Source organism: Achroia grisella, unplaced genomic scaffold (genome assembly GCF_030625045.1).
Source record: "Achroia grisella isolate CSIRO2021 unplaced genomic scaffold, CSIRO_AGI_Agris_v1 utg780, whole genome shotgun sequence".
NCBI classification, from domain to species: Eukaryota; Metazoa; Arthropoda; class Insecta; order Lepidoptera; family Pyralidae; genus Achroia; species Achroia grisella.
This window is the reverse complement of record NW_026713020.1, coordinates 4,160,986-4,177,373: the sequence shown is the minus strand read 5'-3', so window position 1 is coordinate 4,177,373 and position 16,388 is coordinate 4,160,986.

Sequence of the window (16,388 nt, the reverse complement as noted above, 5' to 3'; positions counted from 1 at the left end):
TTCATACTGTCAGTGCTCAGATATATCAAATAAGCAGAACTTCAGTCTGTTGTCGGCGTTCGTGTACGTGTCAGAAGTCCCATAAGGCATTAAATAAGTAGAACTTAAATAGTCAATAAGTAATACTGTAATAATTCCGAATGGAGTAGGCATTGTCAACTGACGACGTCATTGTGAATGCTATATTTGTTACGACTACATTTCACTCAGTATATTTCAAATCATCATAGTAAGCTGCGAGCCGAGCGATACCATAGTCTGTATGATTTCGTATAGTTGATTCGTATAGTTATATAGTTGATTCGATATTTCATATGATTCGTATAGAATATGGTACTTACGTTTCTGTAGAACCTGTTAGATATGCAAATTTGGTTAGATTTCAGCTTACGACTTTTTGGGTGTGAGTTAATGTCAATGAATAAGAGTTATGTAAAGTATGTCATAGTCTAACTAGACTATTTGTATCTATCTACAGATGTGTTGTAGACTAGTGGTATCCACTGATTAGTTCCACTAGACTACAACACATTTTATCTATTTAGTCCTGAAAAACCCACTCTCAGAGTTGGCCAGCCTGACTATTAACCTGGTACATCGAAGACAGATACTTTTCCGTTTGCATAAATTACTATTCATTATGTAAGCGAATGTTTTATGAGCCAGGATGTCGTGATGAAGCCATACTCTATGAACTGCCGAGGATATTTTTTACAATGCAAACCCCAATACTTTATACCGCGTAAATTCCTCGTTCTCTCCTAATGGTCCCGACTTGTTTAAGTTCCCTATTTTGTATTATAAGTATCGTTACAAACATTGTTGTATGTAAATACGCCTTTATGTATTCTACATTTAAATATTCAATTTTTATTAAGATTTAATGGCTTTCTTATTTTTGTCACAAATAACGCCACTATTTGTGTTTATTTCAGATATACTGTTTTGTTTCAAATATTTCAGTTTGTATCTCTTAAACAAACTTTCTAGTAGGTATTAATTATGATTTATTAAAATTTCTTTTATACGTTGTTTTCATTTTATGTATGGCTAAAATGACATATTTTAATGACTCTAGAAAATCATAATATTACCCTACAGCCAAGAATAGTACTAAGGACTTCACATAGTGGTTTATTTTAATTCAATAGAATAATAATACAGTATTATATCTTACATAAAAAACGATTTAAATAAATACTTTTTAATGAGATAAAAGGGTTGTAAAGGGTTGAAAGGGGGGATGGAAGTTTGGATGGAAGTATCGTCATTTTTAATGCTAGAAGCTTAAAACTTATTTTTAGGCTGTTGATTAAAAATAAATAAATATGACATTCCAAGTTTATAAAAATATTACCTTTAAGGTGGTAAAATAAATCATTCATCAAAATCATCATTTATGAAGTTAGGACGATGAAACTTTTTCTTTTTCCATTTTGGATTAAATTATTGATTACTTTTTCATTATTTGGAAACAGTATATATACATACATATATACATTCCAAATACGTAATTATTTTTGGATTCGGGTATCAATCCTTTGTATCAATTCAGTAAATACACTGTCTCTCCTTTTAAACATTCCATATAAATAATTAAAAAAGTGGTAACCCATGTGAATATCTTCGCACATAGTCTCTGTCTCTCTCTACTATACTGACTAACTTTAAGAAATACGATAGTAATCCAATCCTTTTAACTTAAATCTTATATAGAAATCTTGGAAATGGTAGCTACAAAGTATGAATCCAGATGTTAGATTGTTAACATTACCGGTTTCCAAGCTTGTTACCTTCACACGGTATCGGACACGATTTGGACTCCAGAATACGTCAAGTGCAACAAATGTAATATATATATATATATTTAGTTACTTATATACCAAAAAGGAACATTAGAACCGTTATGATGCAAGTTTCTACATTATATACTTGAGAAAAAAATAATGCTATCGATTTAAATTTAGAATAGTTTTCAATATCTTCTCTTAGCGTAATCATTATGGTAATAAAAAAAAGGATTTTTACATATTCGCAAATAGCATAAATGAGCTTAAATGAACTATATAAAAAATATTTACTCGTAGTCTAGCAGCCGATAAAAAGTTATTTATACAATGCTTAAACTTATCAGAATATATCATAATATAAAAATAAAGAACAAATAAGCACCCAATCTATTCATTTATAACTTTTAAAAAATAAGGAATGTTACTTTTGCAATTTTATATGAAAAACAGCATAAAAATGTTGTATACATTATTATGCTGTTTAATGCAAGTTTTATGCAAGAAATTTAACACTTGCATAGTTTTATTTTGAGTTAGTCGCAGTCGCCACAACATTACTGAGATTTTATCGAATCCTATATATCAAGTTAGTACATTGTATAATAATATAATATGATGTTGACGTGTCGTACAGATGCTAACAGATAACAAGGATATCTTGACGTAAAATAAACTATAACAGATAAGCCGGCACAAGATGAACCGACAGCAAAAATAAATAAAGATAACGAATGAATACAATCAACTTGAACATAAGATAGTAATCTAAGTTGGATAACTTGTTGGTTAAATGATAACATGAGCGAATATCGCGTTTAAAAAATATAAAAATATGCAGAGTAGTCTCATTTATTATATCAGTACAATTTTATTAAAAATAAGATCAATAACCTTTTGGTGTCGTATTAATAAAGCTCCGTGCTTGTATAATATAATCCTTTAGCTTGTATTTTGAAAATAAAATTCAAACTTAAAAGTACTTACTAAAATAGGACATTTATGCAGATATGCTTATATTATTTTCTAATAGTTTCTTCTAATATAATTAAATGTGTATAAAGAAAAGGGAGAAACAAATTCGACATTTTGTGGATACATTTCTCACATGCAGGGAAACGAGAACCCTTAATTCTCGCTTCTCTTCTCGTTCGTGAAATCGAACATAAATATATTTTAACATTTATTCACAAGCTATAGGTAAATACTTATAAAAGGGGTAGACAGTGAAAATTAAAATAATAAGTAATAATGTTTTAAATTAAAATATTGAATTAACTTTATCAGTTCAATACAGAAAATGAATGTTTTAAACATTCCTGAAAAAAAAAGTACCAAATAAGGGCAACTTATAATATATTTTATTTTCCCAGAATCCCGATCTTGGCTGGAAGACGGCGCAGCGCACACGTCAACAAATTTCATCGCCTCCACATGATAGAAACTTTTCTCATTAGCTAATACCAACACAATTTTAACGTAAGTAACTCGCTAAGTCGGTAGGTGTCACACAAACAGTACGGGGTACCGAGCGTAATATTAATTTGCAACTTGTTGATGATCACCGGCATCGCGTTTATCGTGCACGTCACGAACCCCTCCCCCGCACATTAATCACGTGACCTCACCTCGGCTCACACATAGAATATATTTGAGAAGATAGTACACCGATCTGTATTATCTACAATCAAGGATTATGTAATCGGGGTAAGGGATTGTTAGTAATGAGAAATAGTGTTCCCATTGCTTTTTTCGGAGAAAATCCCTCTAGGTATTGCGTCCGCCACGTGTACTTTTATTTGTTTATGGAAGTTTTAATAAATAAATAAATTGCTAACGCTGTACCGTGTCAGGTCGACCTCCACGTGATCTTCACTGAAAACTATCAACAGTTAATTCCGGGTACATTTGTTACGATGAGCTAAATGCTCTGACTATATCCTATCATCTTCCACTAGTATCACAGTAGTTACAGTTTCCTCAAAAAATATATTTAGTTGTATTTTTGTTAAATGTCCAAGAATCCTTTGCAAATAAAATGAATTCATTATTAAAATAAATGTGATATATTAAGATAACATTAAATAATAGTTTTTCATAATCGATATTAATATTATAAAGAGGTAAAGTTTGTTAGTTTGGATATTCGAGGTAATAATCTCCAATAAATAATAAAGGAAAGAAATTTATAAATTGGATCAATAGGATCAATTTTGATCATTCTTTTAGTGTTGGATAGCCTATCTACCGAAGAAACTATAAGTATTATATATTACGCTACGACCAATATGCGAAGTTGCAAAAATAGGCGAAATGTGCCTCAGACTAGGTAGCGCAGGTCAGCTAATAATTCATAAAAGTTAATTTGCTAGTACTTTAGTAGTTTGCTAGTACATAGTAACATTGCTAGTGAACACTGTTAATGCTAATGAACAATGTTAAATCACTTAATTAATGTGTATTTTAAATATATTTTTATTGACCTGTCCAGTAAATTTCTACTCTTTGATCGTAGCAACGTCCCTTCTCCCTAAGGTGAGATGCGACGGCTTATTAGGGGAACCTAGAACTTTGGGGTCGAGTTTACCTTACGTGGGGAGACACGGGAATATGTTTACTCGCATAACTCCCGTACCACGACATCTGAATGTACGGCTTCAATGTAAAAATCTGTATTAGGTATATATCTATCTTTATCGTATATATCTTATTGAAAAGGGATAGCAATGTTAGACAGTACTGATGAATATGTTGCTACTTAGGGGGCTTACTATATGATCGGGACGCTGAACTGCCTGGGGCTCTAGGGAAATACGAGTTGGCTCATAAACAGGGGCGATTCGTCAATCAGTACTAAACTCTGGAAATCTCTCGTGAGTGAATTGATTATCTTCCTCGAATTATTACGTCTCTATCTACTCGTTCCGTTTCATTTATAATGCTGTTATCATTAAAAAAGAAATCGTGAATAATAATTTATTGTAATTCTTAAAGGATTTAATGGACGGCTTCGGTGTTCTACCATTTTAGCACACCCAGCCTTACTTTCGATGGTCGTGGATTCGATTCCTCGTGCAAACATTTGTATTCCTGAGTATGATTGTTGTATTGGTCTGGGTGAATATATGTATATTATGGATGTATTTACAAAAATATATACACATGTTTAAGTATTTATAACATTTGTTTAATACCCATAATACAATATCTGCTTAGTTTAGGACTGGATGATCTACATTTTGGTAAGAATATTTTTTTTATATCTATTATATGTACTTATAATACTTATACATTAATGTTAATGACGACAAATAAAAAGAACTAAGAGGTAGTAATTCCAAGACTATCAACAAGAACATAATATTGGCAGAAACAGACAATGTAATGTTAGTGACATTTGATTAAATATGCTGTCTGTATTGGTTTGCTGTTAATCACTGTTAATTGTTCTTTTTCTATTGATATAATTATTGGAGAATAGAATAATATATTTTATTATGAAACACTTACCTTTGTAGCTATGTTTATTTACTTAGAGACCTAGGCTGCACACCATGACATATAGCTAATCAACCCGGACGAAATTATCCAATTAAAAATTGTATATCACATAAAAATTTGTTCTGTAGTCTAAAAGAAGTAATTGAAGAAATAAACATAATTAAATAGTGACTTTGGTTTGTTATATTCAGAGATATATGTAAATAGAAGTAATGTTTCACAAGGCACAATTCTTGGTACCAATAATACTAGCTATAATTACATCCATAACATGACGAGTTAATCGAAACGAACATATAACATGTATGTGAATGGTTAATATCCCAAGACGATACGCTACAACGCTCGCAAGACATGGACCATTAGATACAAAGCCCGCCGAATTAATACCGGATCATTATTATTAATAAATCAACGATGAGAGATAATTTTGCCACAAGCAGAGGCTAATAAATCTACGGCATTTCGTTGTATGTACTTGCAATCTGTCTTTATCTTTGTTTAGTTATTTTCTTTGATATTGTCTTTCTACTTTCGTTACTATATTACATTATTTGCTTTTGAGTATCTTATTAATTTTTAATTTGGTATTTACTTTGGTAAAAAAATAAAACAAATTTAGTTTTGATAATAGAAATGTAGTCCTGATATTGGAAAAAAAACGTTTTGGTATAAATATTTGATAATTTAAAATTAAAATAATTCTTAAATATATAAAATATATATGTATATGTATATTTTAGAGTAATCTCCATATTAGTAATATCTCAGAATTATCTTATCCCACTTTAGACTTGATTGACGTAAAACCCTAAGGATATTCTATTGTTACCTATATTATAACAAAATTTATAGAACAGTGTTTTGGAAATACAATAACTTATATTATATGAAGTATCAGAGATATCTTTACATAAACGTATATAGTCTAAACTTCCCAACATATGCACTTACTCATGTCTTATTCAGTAATGAAATACAAATAACTATCTAAATTAATATAAGCATCGTCTATTCTACAAAAATAAATATTTCAATAAAATATTGTTTTATACTATATCCTGTGACATTAAAAGACATATATTGTTGCCATATATTGTCTTAGATTAACAGATTTATTTATGTACATATAAAATATAATAGATAAGTTATTAATGTGATTAATAATTATAATATAACCACCGCGAGTGCAATTTTCATAAATGAAATCCTCAAGTGTTCAATTATAAATAATTGTATGAATCATTAGAGGGTTGTTCCTTTATATATAACTCATTTACGGAAAAAACACCATGAATAGCTTGTTAACGTTTTCCAGCCAGTCTCGAGAGTAAGGCCGAATCGTTAAGGGTGCTACCAACTTGAATGCGATCTATCTGTATAAATATTTGGAATAATATTCCAGAATATTCTATTCTAATTTTAAAAACTAATAACGTGCAATATAGTTAAATTTCTTTTAAATTATTTATAATTAATTTTTTCATACGGCTTGGTTTTTTTAGCTTGGCCTTTCGTTATTGAAAAATATAGATTAAATAATAAAAAGCCTCTCTCTAAATCTTTCATAATGACGTAGTAATTTACTGGGGTATCTCTCTATTTATTAGTAAGTATTCTCTATTTGCTGCTTCTGTATTTATAATAACTCAACAATCACAAAATACAATGTATGCATTATAAATAAAGTTGTACTTTTAATTTATACCTAAATAAATAAAGGTTTTAATCAAAATTGGATATAATTACATTTGACTGGTCCGTGCTATAAGAAAACCCACCGCGAATCCTATCATTTTTTTATAAACCCCTATCGTAAAAGGCACTGTCGAAATTCGTCCAGTTTTTGCAAATATATAGCATAAAACACAGATAAAATATAACGTCGATTTAGAAATTTCCATAGCAGGCAGTTGAAAATCGCTGTGCCCATTTACATGCTCACACCCTTAAAAGTGGTCATAATTTTCAATGCTTGAAGTCAAAGGGGAGCTAGCACAGTATTAGGGGGTGAGTGTTGCAATTGGTCTGATACAATGGGACATATTTTTTGTACCAAATAAGTGTGGGGGTTCAACGTGCTAATTCTGTTGGCCATTCCCTGTGGATAGTCTTTTGTTATTTTAATTTGGGGCGCACACTAGTTTAGCGAAACGATATTTGTGTATGCAAAATTGGTTGTGGGTAATAAATATTCTTAGAATAACAATAGTTAAAAGCTATTTATATTAAATATAAGACTCACGACTGTAATTAAAGAAGGGGTAGACAGTGGTTATGATATGTTGGTGGTGATAAGTTGTTCTAAGGTTTTCATGTTAACTTTCTGAATAATATCAATTCTGTATTTCAATATCTTCTATCATAAGAATCAGGTAATATCAACCACAATTGAACGATTTGTACTATTAAAATGTAAGTATAATTTTTTATTACTAATTCTAACATTTGGTCTTTTTGTGGGAAACTTGTAACATAGCTTTTCAAAATGATATCTTCTATGATTCTGAAGTTCACTTGTAATCTCTGGCATTGACAGGTTGATACGAAATTTAAAACAATAATGGAATCAACTGTTTAAATTCATACGAATAGAAAAGTCTACAAATATATTAAATATAAAATACTATATGTTACCGGCGACTTTGCCTATTGAAGATATGTACTAGTACTTACGTTCTGTTGAGACAATCCATCTTTTCGTAGAATTTTATTAGGACCCAATTAGCCTTTTATTATACAAACAGACTACAGACAGATAATATGTCAAAGGAAATGGTACAATACACTTGTTCAATATTATCAAGTCCGTTAATATATTGCTTTTATGTTATCAAAGTTTAGTAGTATTTCTTTGCTCAATAAAAGAATATTGTTATTCTAAAACTGTTGGAATTTGTAGACATTAAATTTGGCATTTCATAAAGCGGAACTTCCAATAAACAAAATCAAATATGATAATCAGATTTTTTATTTTTAATCAACTTTATATAAACCAGCAATGAACATCATTCCATATTAATAGAGGCAGTTTGTTCATAATGAGCTTGACTGATTGAATGTTATGGGTGTTGTAATGACACCAAATTAAACAGAACTCCCACACCTTGTATTTTGGTCCATTGTTCGTATATATTTCGTGTTTGTATATTTTCCATGGGCGTCTAATTACATTGGTCGTTGTGTGTGTCTGTTGATTATTGAAATGATTTATGTACACTATTAGCAAAATAATTATGAGTTGTGACTATTTTTATCAATTTAATATTAATGATTTTAATAATGAAACTATTGTCGTTAGTTATGTAGTAGAATGTATTAATCCTAATTCACTCTTTGTTAGAAGACTAACAAAGAGTGAATTAGGTTTAATACATTCTAAAACAGTAACAAAAAATTGTAAATCTTTTATAAAATGTTGTTTTACAGTCTATTTATTTAATATATTATTATTATAACCAGGATAATAATTATTAAGAGTGTTCTCAGTAATCAGTTAGTTTTGCAGGTCATATGGATGTTAATAACATTTTTTTAATACAAAGAGCAACATAAATATTTAAAAGGAACGCAAATTGCAGTGCACTTACAGAGTCGCAAAATCATAATCAAAAACTTCTTTAAGCACACTTTGTCACTAAGAATTACTTTCATTTTATCAAGTAATATAAATATGTTGCCAAAAAAGTTTTTTTTTCCATTAATAAACAATGTTTACTAATTACTTTAAAAACCATTTATTATTACTTTGTTAAAAGTTCTTCAGATTTCTAAATGATTGCTTAATATAATGTAATTAGGTATAACATCTAACATCTTTAAGATTGATTCTAAACACCACTTTAAAAAGTATATGTATAAAAAGAAAGACTTAACACTGTTTACTTTCGTTATACATAATGTTCACTCTTTAATTTTTGTTACTATGTTATATATCTAACTAGCTGATAGCCATGACATTGAACTTGCTTTTTATTAAAAAAATAAAAGTAGCCTAAGTACTTATAACTTTAGCTATCTGGGAGTGAAGTCACGTCTAAATCGGTCTAGTCTTTTTAAAGATTAGCAACACCAAACAGACACTTCAATATTATTTATTTAGACATAATATATTTATGTTAATGCCATATTAATTTAAAAAATAACAACATTATTTTAGGCTTGTTTACAACTGCAAAGTGACACTGTCACCACCCGAAGCGCGTTCACATCGAACAAGTTGTGTCATGTGTCACATCTAATAACTTGTAATAACATTAATAAAATTTGACATTCGTTGTACGTGTACGAGTGTTTCATTTGAAAACAAACATGCATCGGTGTCAAAACTTCTTTTAATTACACGACCTAGTCCAGTCTCTTGCCATCCGACGGTTGCTATTATTATTTATTTGTTACAGGTTCGATTTCCGCATGGTATAAAAATATGATTTTATTGATAGAGCGGTTTAGCACACCGCCTTTCTTTGAAGTGTTTAATTCCCTCATAATACAAATATTTCTATTAACGAGAATGATGACTTTCGTGAAAGATATCCGTATATACTCGTAACATATCCATGTTGAAAGAATACAGCAAGGGGTTTTTCAGAAAATTAGTATAGTAGTACCTATATTAAAATTTCTTAAGGGTTTCAAATGCTAATTAATATTTGGTACTAAATGCTACGGTAACAATTTACTATTATTTGCCACCATCCTTATATAAAAAAAATTAAAATAGCGAATTATTTTCGACTTTCAAATGAAGTAGGTAACAGTAACGATATTTCTCGTAGATATTATATATTCCCGAAGAATTTATATTAGTAATTAAAATTCTTCAATATCATATAAAAAGTTTATTTATGAATTATAATTAATGAAACTATACTGCGTGAAATCTAAAAAAAAACAAACGGGCTCCGCAGGTGCCACGGACGACATGATGTCAAATCGGTTATAATAACACTCACGTGGTTCGTGAGAGTATAAATTCTTGATTATTATTAGAATTCTGTCTGTATTATACAAAATCGTATATTCTAACAAAATGTTACTATATGAAAGAACTATTATGATGTTTACGATTTGATCGCGTTTACTAATTTATGTCTGATTTTTTTTATACTGCGATGGCGGCAAACAATCATACGGACCATATGATGGTAAACGGTTACCGTAGCTTATGGACGCCAGTAACCCCCAGGGGTGACAAGTGCGCGTTAACGACCATTTAGAAACCTTTATTTAAAATATTAAGCAAAAAAAAATCTTAAATAAATTACAGCTATACAAAAACTATCTCGATCACCTCAGTTTTAAAGCAAAAGAAAACACATCGCAACCGACACAATTGGATTCATGCGTTTAGTATTTACTATGCCACATATAGACGTCAGACTTATGAAACCTTTCTTTTTGTGGTGGTGCTTAAAAATGGGGTTTACATCTTCATTTTTTGCTTAATAACGGAAGTATTTTAATATATGTCTTATGACCATAATTCGATAACAATAACAGTACAGAACCCTTTATTCACCGCTAGTGTTCACTTTGTATATTTATTATTTTGTTGTATGTTACAGACACCGCGCCACCTGCCGGGAAGCCATCACAACCGGAACCGAATGCACTAAAATACAAAATAAATAAATATTAATATAATACTTCTCTATCTATTTATAGTATTTTTTTTATTTAGTAGGTGTTCACTAAAGAAAAGAAAAAACTACACATTATTTTATTTTTATTTACAGAAAAATCTTTGCCATGCAATATAATAATAACTATGACACTTTTTTCTGAATTAGTAAATGTAAGAATTGCAGGCCGTACGTGTAAATAGTGAATAGTGACAGACTGCCACAAAAATCAAGAAGGAAACAGAAATATTATTTATCTAGCATGAATTAGGTTTTTATATGACAGAATAACACATAGACTATAAATTTCACGCGAGTGTAACCATGGGCATAGTTAGTAATACATACAATATAATAATGAAAAAAAAAACATACAATACATACAATGCTTCTATAGGTATAGGCTGCTGCGACACGTTGACACGAGTACTGTAATGGCAAAAAAGTTATTAGCTTGTTTGTCATTTTAATTAAATTAAAAAAAACTGAATCTATATCAAATTGAGTGTTCATCCGTATGACACATACTAATTCCCTCTAACAGTAATTAGTTTTATTCGTCGTGCTTAGATCGTGACTGGAGATTTTCTAACAAATGTCACCTCTAGCACGTTACTTAAGATAATCCGATGCTGGGATTTTATCGCCAACTTGTTATACATCGGTTGTTCTAATTAGCTAATGAAACCTACCTGTAGAAGAAAAAACTGTATTGAATAGGTAATTAATATATGGAGTTGTATTAAATATATATGCAGTTATATAATTTATCAATAAATCAATATGGGCGCAATATCAATGTGGTGGATTTAAACGTATGTATAAAATACATATTATTTATAACAGTTTTAATTACAAAATCAAAATACCACAAACGAATCAAAATAAAATCTAAAATGTGATTTAATGTATATTTGGAACTTCTGCTTGCTACTTATAGTGTATAAGCATGACAAGCTAAAAAAAATAATAATGATAAGCGAGCAATTTCAAATCCCATCGTGCATGCCAAATTTTATGACAATTAGTAACTCATTATCGTATAAGTATCGAGAATATGTCAAACAAACTGACAAATGACCTCACTATCGCTTTTATAATATTAGTTAGTTACTATATTTGTTATTAATTCAAATATTAATTAATTCAATATATATATACATTTAAGGCATCCATATTCTAAAATTCCAAACCGTATCTTTAATAGTTTCATCTGTCCGTATTATTAGACATTGTATAACAAATATAGGTGTAAATCTTGTATAATCAACATAAAACCTGAATTCGACCTAAAATAGTAACAACAACGTTATTAACCATTGTCACATAACAATAAACAAGCACTACGAGGAACATATAATACAGACACAAAGCCAAAATTACATTTAAACAGTCCCGTGAAATATATCAATTTTGAACCTAATGCTTTGGCAATAGAGTATCTTAATCACATGACTATATAATATTGTTTAAATTTTGTCACCTAATACATGTTTACAATGTACACTAAAGTTTCAGAATAATCTACGTTATTACATTGCAATAACTTTCAAAATCATTGAAATAATGTTTATTTGCATATCATTCAGTGCAGCAGTGTATATAGTATAACAGAGAGATTAATCAAAAACAATGCATATTGCCTAATTTTTAACAGACTATACATTTTATAGATTAAATTTCAATTTTTATGAAGTTATTTATATGACTAAAATAGCATATAATCTAGCATTTTATTTGAGGGAAAGTGCTAACCGTTGAGTATACATGAATGGGATCACAGACATGACAGAGTATGGTGTAATGCCCGTAATCCTTTTTACCTCCAACTGAAATGACATATAAATTCACGCATATTGATAGTTGACAATGCCTCTGACTACCCTATCCGAGGTATCAGGCGTGATGGTTTGCTGTCGTGTTGAATATAACTGAAAGAAAAAAAAACGCTGCCCAATTAACACAGCGCCATCTATGGTCCCACGGTAAGCGGAGCTTGTGCTATGGGTACTAGACCACTGATACAAATACTTAATTTTTTTTTGTAAATATGCCACTGTCCTAGCCCCCTCTCACGTCTTTCATGTGCTCTCATGTGACTGGCATATCCCAACTTATTTTTAAAAGTTAAATATAATACACATATAATATACACAGAAAATACCCAGACCGATACAAACAATTATACTCATGAATACAAATGTTTGTACTGAGTGAATCGAACCTGTGACCATCGGAAGTAAACCGGTGTGGTAAACCGCTAGAACACCGAGGCCGTCACGAATATAAGCCACGTAAAATATGAAATCATATTGATAGTGTACTTGAAACTACCATTAAATGTCATAATATAAAGAACATTATCGATATATGCTATAAAACCATGTTTTACTATCCAATAACATCAATCGTCTAATTATATGGCTAACGTTCAAAGTTAGTCATAAAATGTCGGCTTATTGTTTATAGGTTCCGTTAAGCTCTTCTATTTAGATTTAAGTTAGGCATCGACAACGGGGATAAAATAATAGAACAGATGTGTCGACTGGATCTATGTCCTTCCTGTTTGAATTTTGAAAATTCTATTCTCATATGGTGACAAAATTTGAATTACTTATCTACCTACTAAATTACTAATAATATACTAATCGCTTATCAGTAAGAAATTACTTAAACTTTTCTATAGTAGTTAAATATTTAGATAGATTGTACACTCATGAATACATCTGTTTGTACTGTGAATCGAACCCGCGACAATCACAAGTAAGGCGGTGTTCTAGATGTTCGGCCGTTTAATGAACCTACCTGTACGTATTTGTTTTTATTTCAATATTCATTTATTATTGAGTTTATAATTTTATCATTAAATGCCTTACATTTTAGATTCCAAATACTATATATCTGTGGGTGTTCTTACCAAATTGCTTTTTATTAGCACACGAAGACTTTACGACGCGTGCAATATGACGAGCGAATGTGTCAGAATGAAGAGAAACAAAGTTAAGGTAAAGGGCCATATTATGGAACATTGTACTAGTTTATGAAACAAGTGATAAAAATCCGAATTACAAATAATTTCTAACGTATTCAGTATTTATAATATTATCTTTATGATCTTTAATAACCTATTTATTGATTAAATTAATTTATTTTTGTAAACACCTTAAAATGTATAGAAAAAAAAATAGATGAAATGCCCGTGTCAGGTTGCATGAAAAAAGACTGTCTTTTAGAGTTAGAGAATGACACGTGTCATCACAATTGTTTTAACAATTTGAAATATTTGTCAATGATACAAAAATACTTGAAACATGTCAATCAAAAGTTTGACTTATTATCTATTGATTGATAATGAATTTAAAGTACTTTAATAAGGTATTTATTTTTTATTTAGGTGTTTCATAATTGCCGCAAAAATTTCTAAACAGACCGTATTTATGGAACAGTATATTCAGTGTTCCACATCCCCCTCACATTCGATTTTCTTAGTTGTCCGTAATTATGAAACAGCAAAAAGTGGACAATATTTAGTTAATTTCATGTTAATCATTGTTAATTAATTACAACAAAGCAATTTACGTTAGAACAGTTTATATTTCTAAAAATTTGCATTTAGATATGTACATAGATTGTAAAATTCTATGAAAATGAAAAACTAACCTCAAAAATGAATAAGCTGGATGATAAATATTGTTTTATATTAATTAAAACATATACTTAAGTGGAAAACCTGCCTGAAAAAATTAATAACACTTTATTTAATTCAAAATTTTTACGAAGCACCTACATATCACATTTTTATAGATGTTTTTAAATTAATAATTTTTGTAGGTAGATACATTTTTTTTATAGAATTTGATATCTTTATTCTATAGATTTATTTTATATTGTTATTTTTATTTTTGATTGTTTGGTATAATTTTTATAATTTGATATTGGTTGGTTTTCCTGAAATAAATAAACTAACTGTCAAAGAAGTGACGTTGGTAAATTTGAATTTTTAGAGAAAGAACAGAACAGTAAGAAAATAATTTGATTAATAATCAAGTCGAATGATAAAACTAATGATTACATGACACTTAACAATGATTGTCATTCTTCTAATAAATATTCTCCTCTGATAAATACCAGTACCCAGTCTCAACAAAGCGGCCATTCCTGAGGTAATTACTGTATGAAATTATAGTATAAAATGAACCTTAGATATGGTTACTGAAGCTAATTCTGGTATTAATGAAAGTAGTAATTTAAATTGACTAAATTTAACTAATATTTTGAAGCGTAATGTTGGTGATGAATTAATATTTGAGTTGAATTTGAAGTCAAGAAAAAATAGATTAAAATTGAGTCATCAGGTAAACTCAAACTACCTTCTGCTGGCACATCTGATCAATGGATGCAATATGACTAAAAAAAAGAAACTGATCGTAAAACTAAAGAAGAAAAGCTACATAAAAGAAAACAATTACTAAATGAGAAAAAAGTGATAGCTGATGAACGGAAAAAGCTACTAGAGAACGCATTACTACAAAGGATCAAAGAAGAAATGAAATAGTTGAATTTTTGGTTTAATTTAATGTATATTTGGTTTTTATATCTTGTTTATTAATGCTAAGATTTGAAACTGTTTTTGTCATACTTACTTTGTAAGTGAATATTTATTTATTGCTTGTTTATTCGTATAATTTTTAAATCTAACTGTATTAATAATTAGTAATAAAACTTTTGATACTATGAATAAATAAATTAGTAACTGAAAAATGTTTTTAATGCGAGTACTTCAGTTCATTTTGAGTTCCATAATTTGGGACATTCCCGATGGAACACCCGTACGTGTTGCTTTAGACTGTTTCATAAATACGGCCGTATGTACTTGTCTGTTATTTTATTCAATTTATTAGCATTTTCAACTAAAACTCACTTGATAATAATTATTATCATTTCAGTAGATATCAGGCAAACTATTAACTTAGAAAAAATCAATGTTTCAACTCTATTTTTTTTTAAACAATGTAAAATATTCAACTCCTACTCAAAAGGTGTCTCATAATATGGCCCTTTACAAACTCGCTCTTTTGTAAGAGAATTTTATGATCATCTTAATACAATATTACATTATGTGAGTAGCTAGCTATCCTGTGATATTATTTCATTTGTAGAATAAAAATATTTTTATTACGTTTCAAATGAGATATTTTTTATTATTGTTCCATCGAACGTTATTACAATATCACTGTGTTCTTGGAATTTTGACGGAATAATATAAAATCTCGCATAATTAGATTTCTGTACTTACATTGACAATGTACCTAATATTATTTCTAATATTCATAAGGATTCAATTCATAAAAACCGAATTTTCTGATTTAATATTTGATGATTATACGATATAACAATACATAAAGCTTTGTTGCTTAGTGAGTTACTACCCTAGCTGTATGGTCTATAGACCCTGAGGTTGCGTTCGAATGTGGCC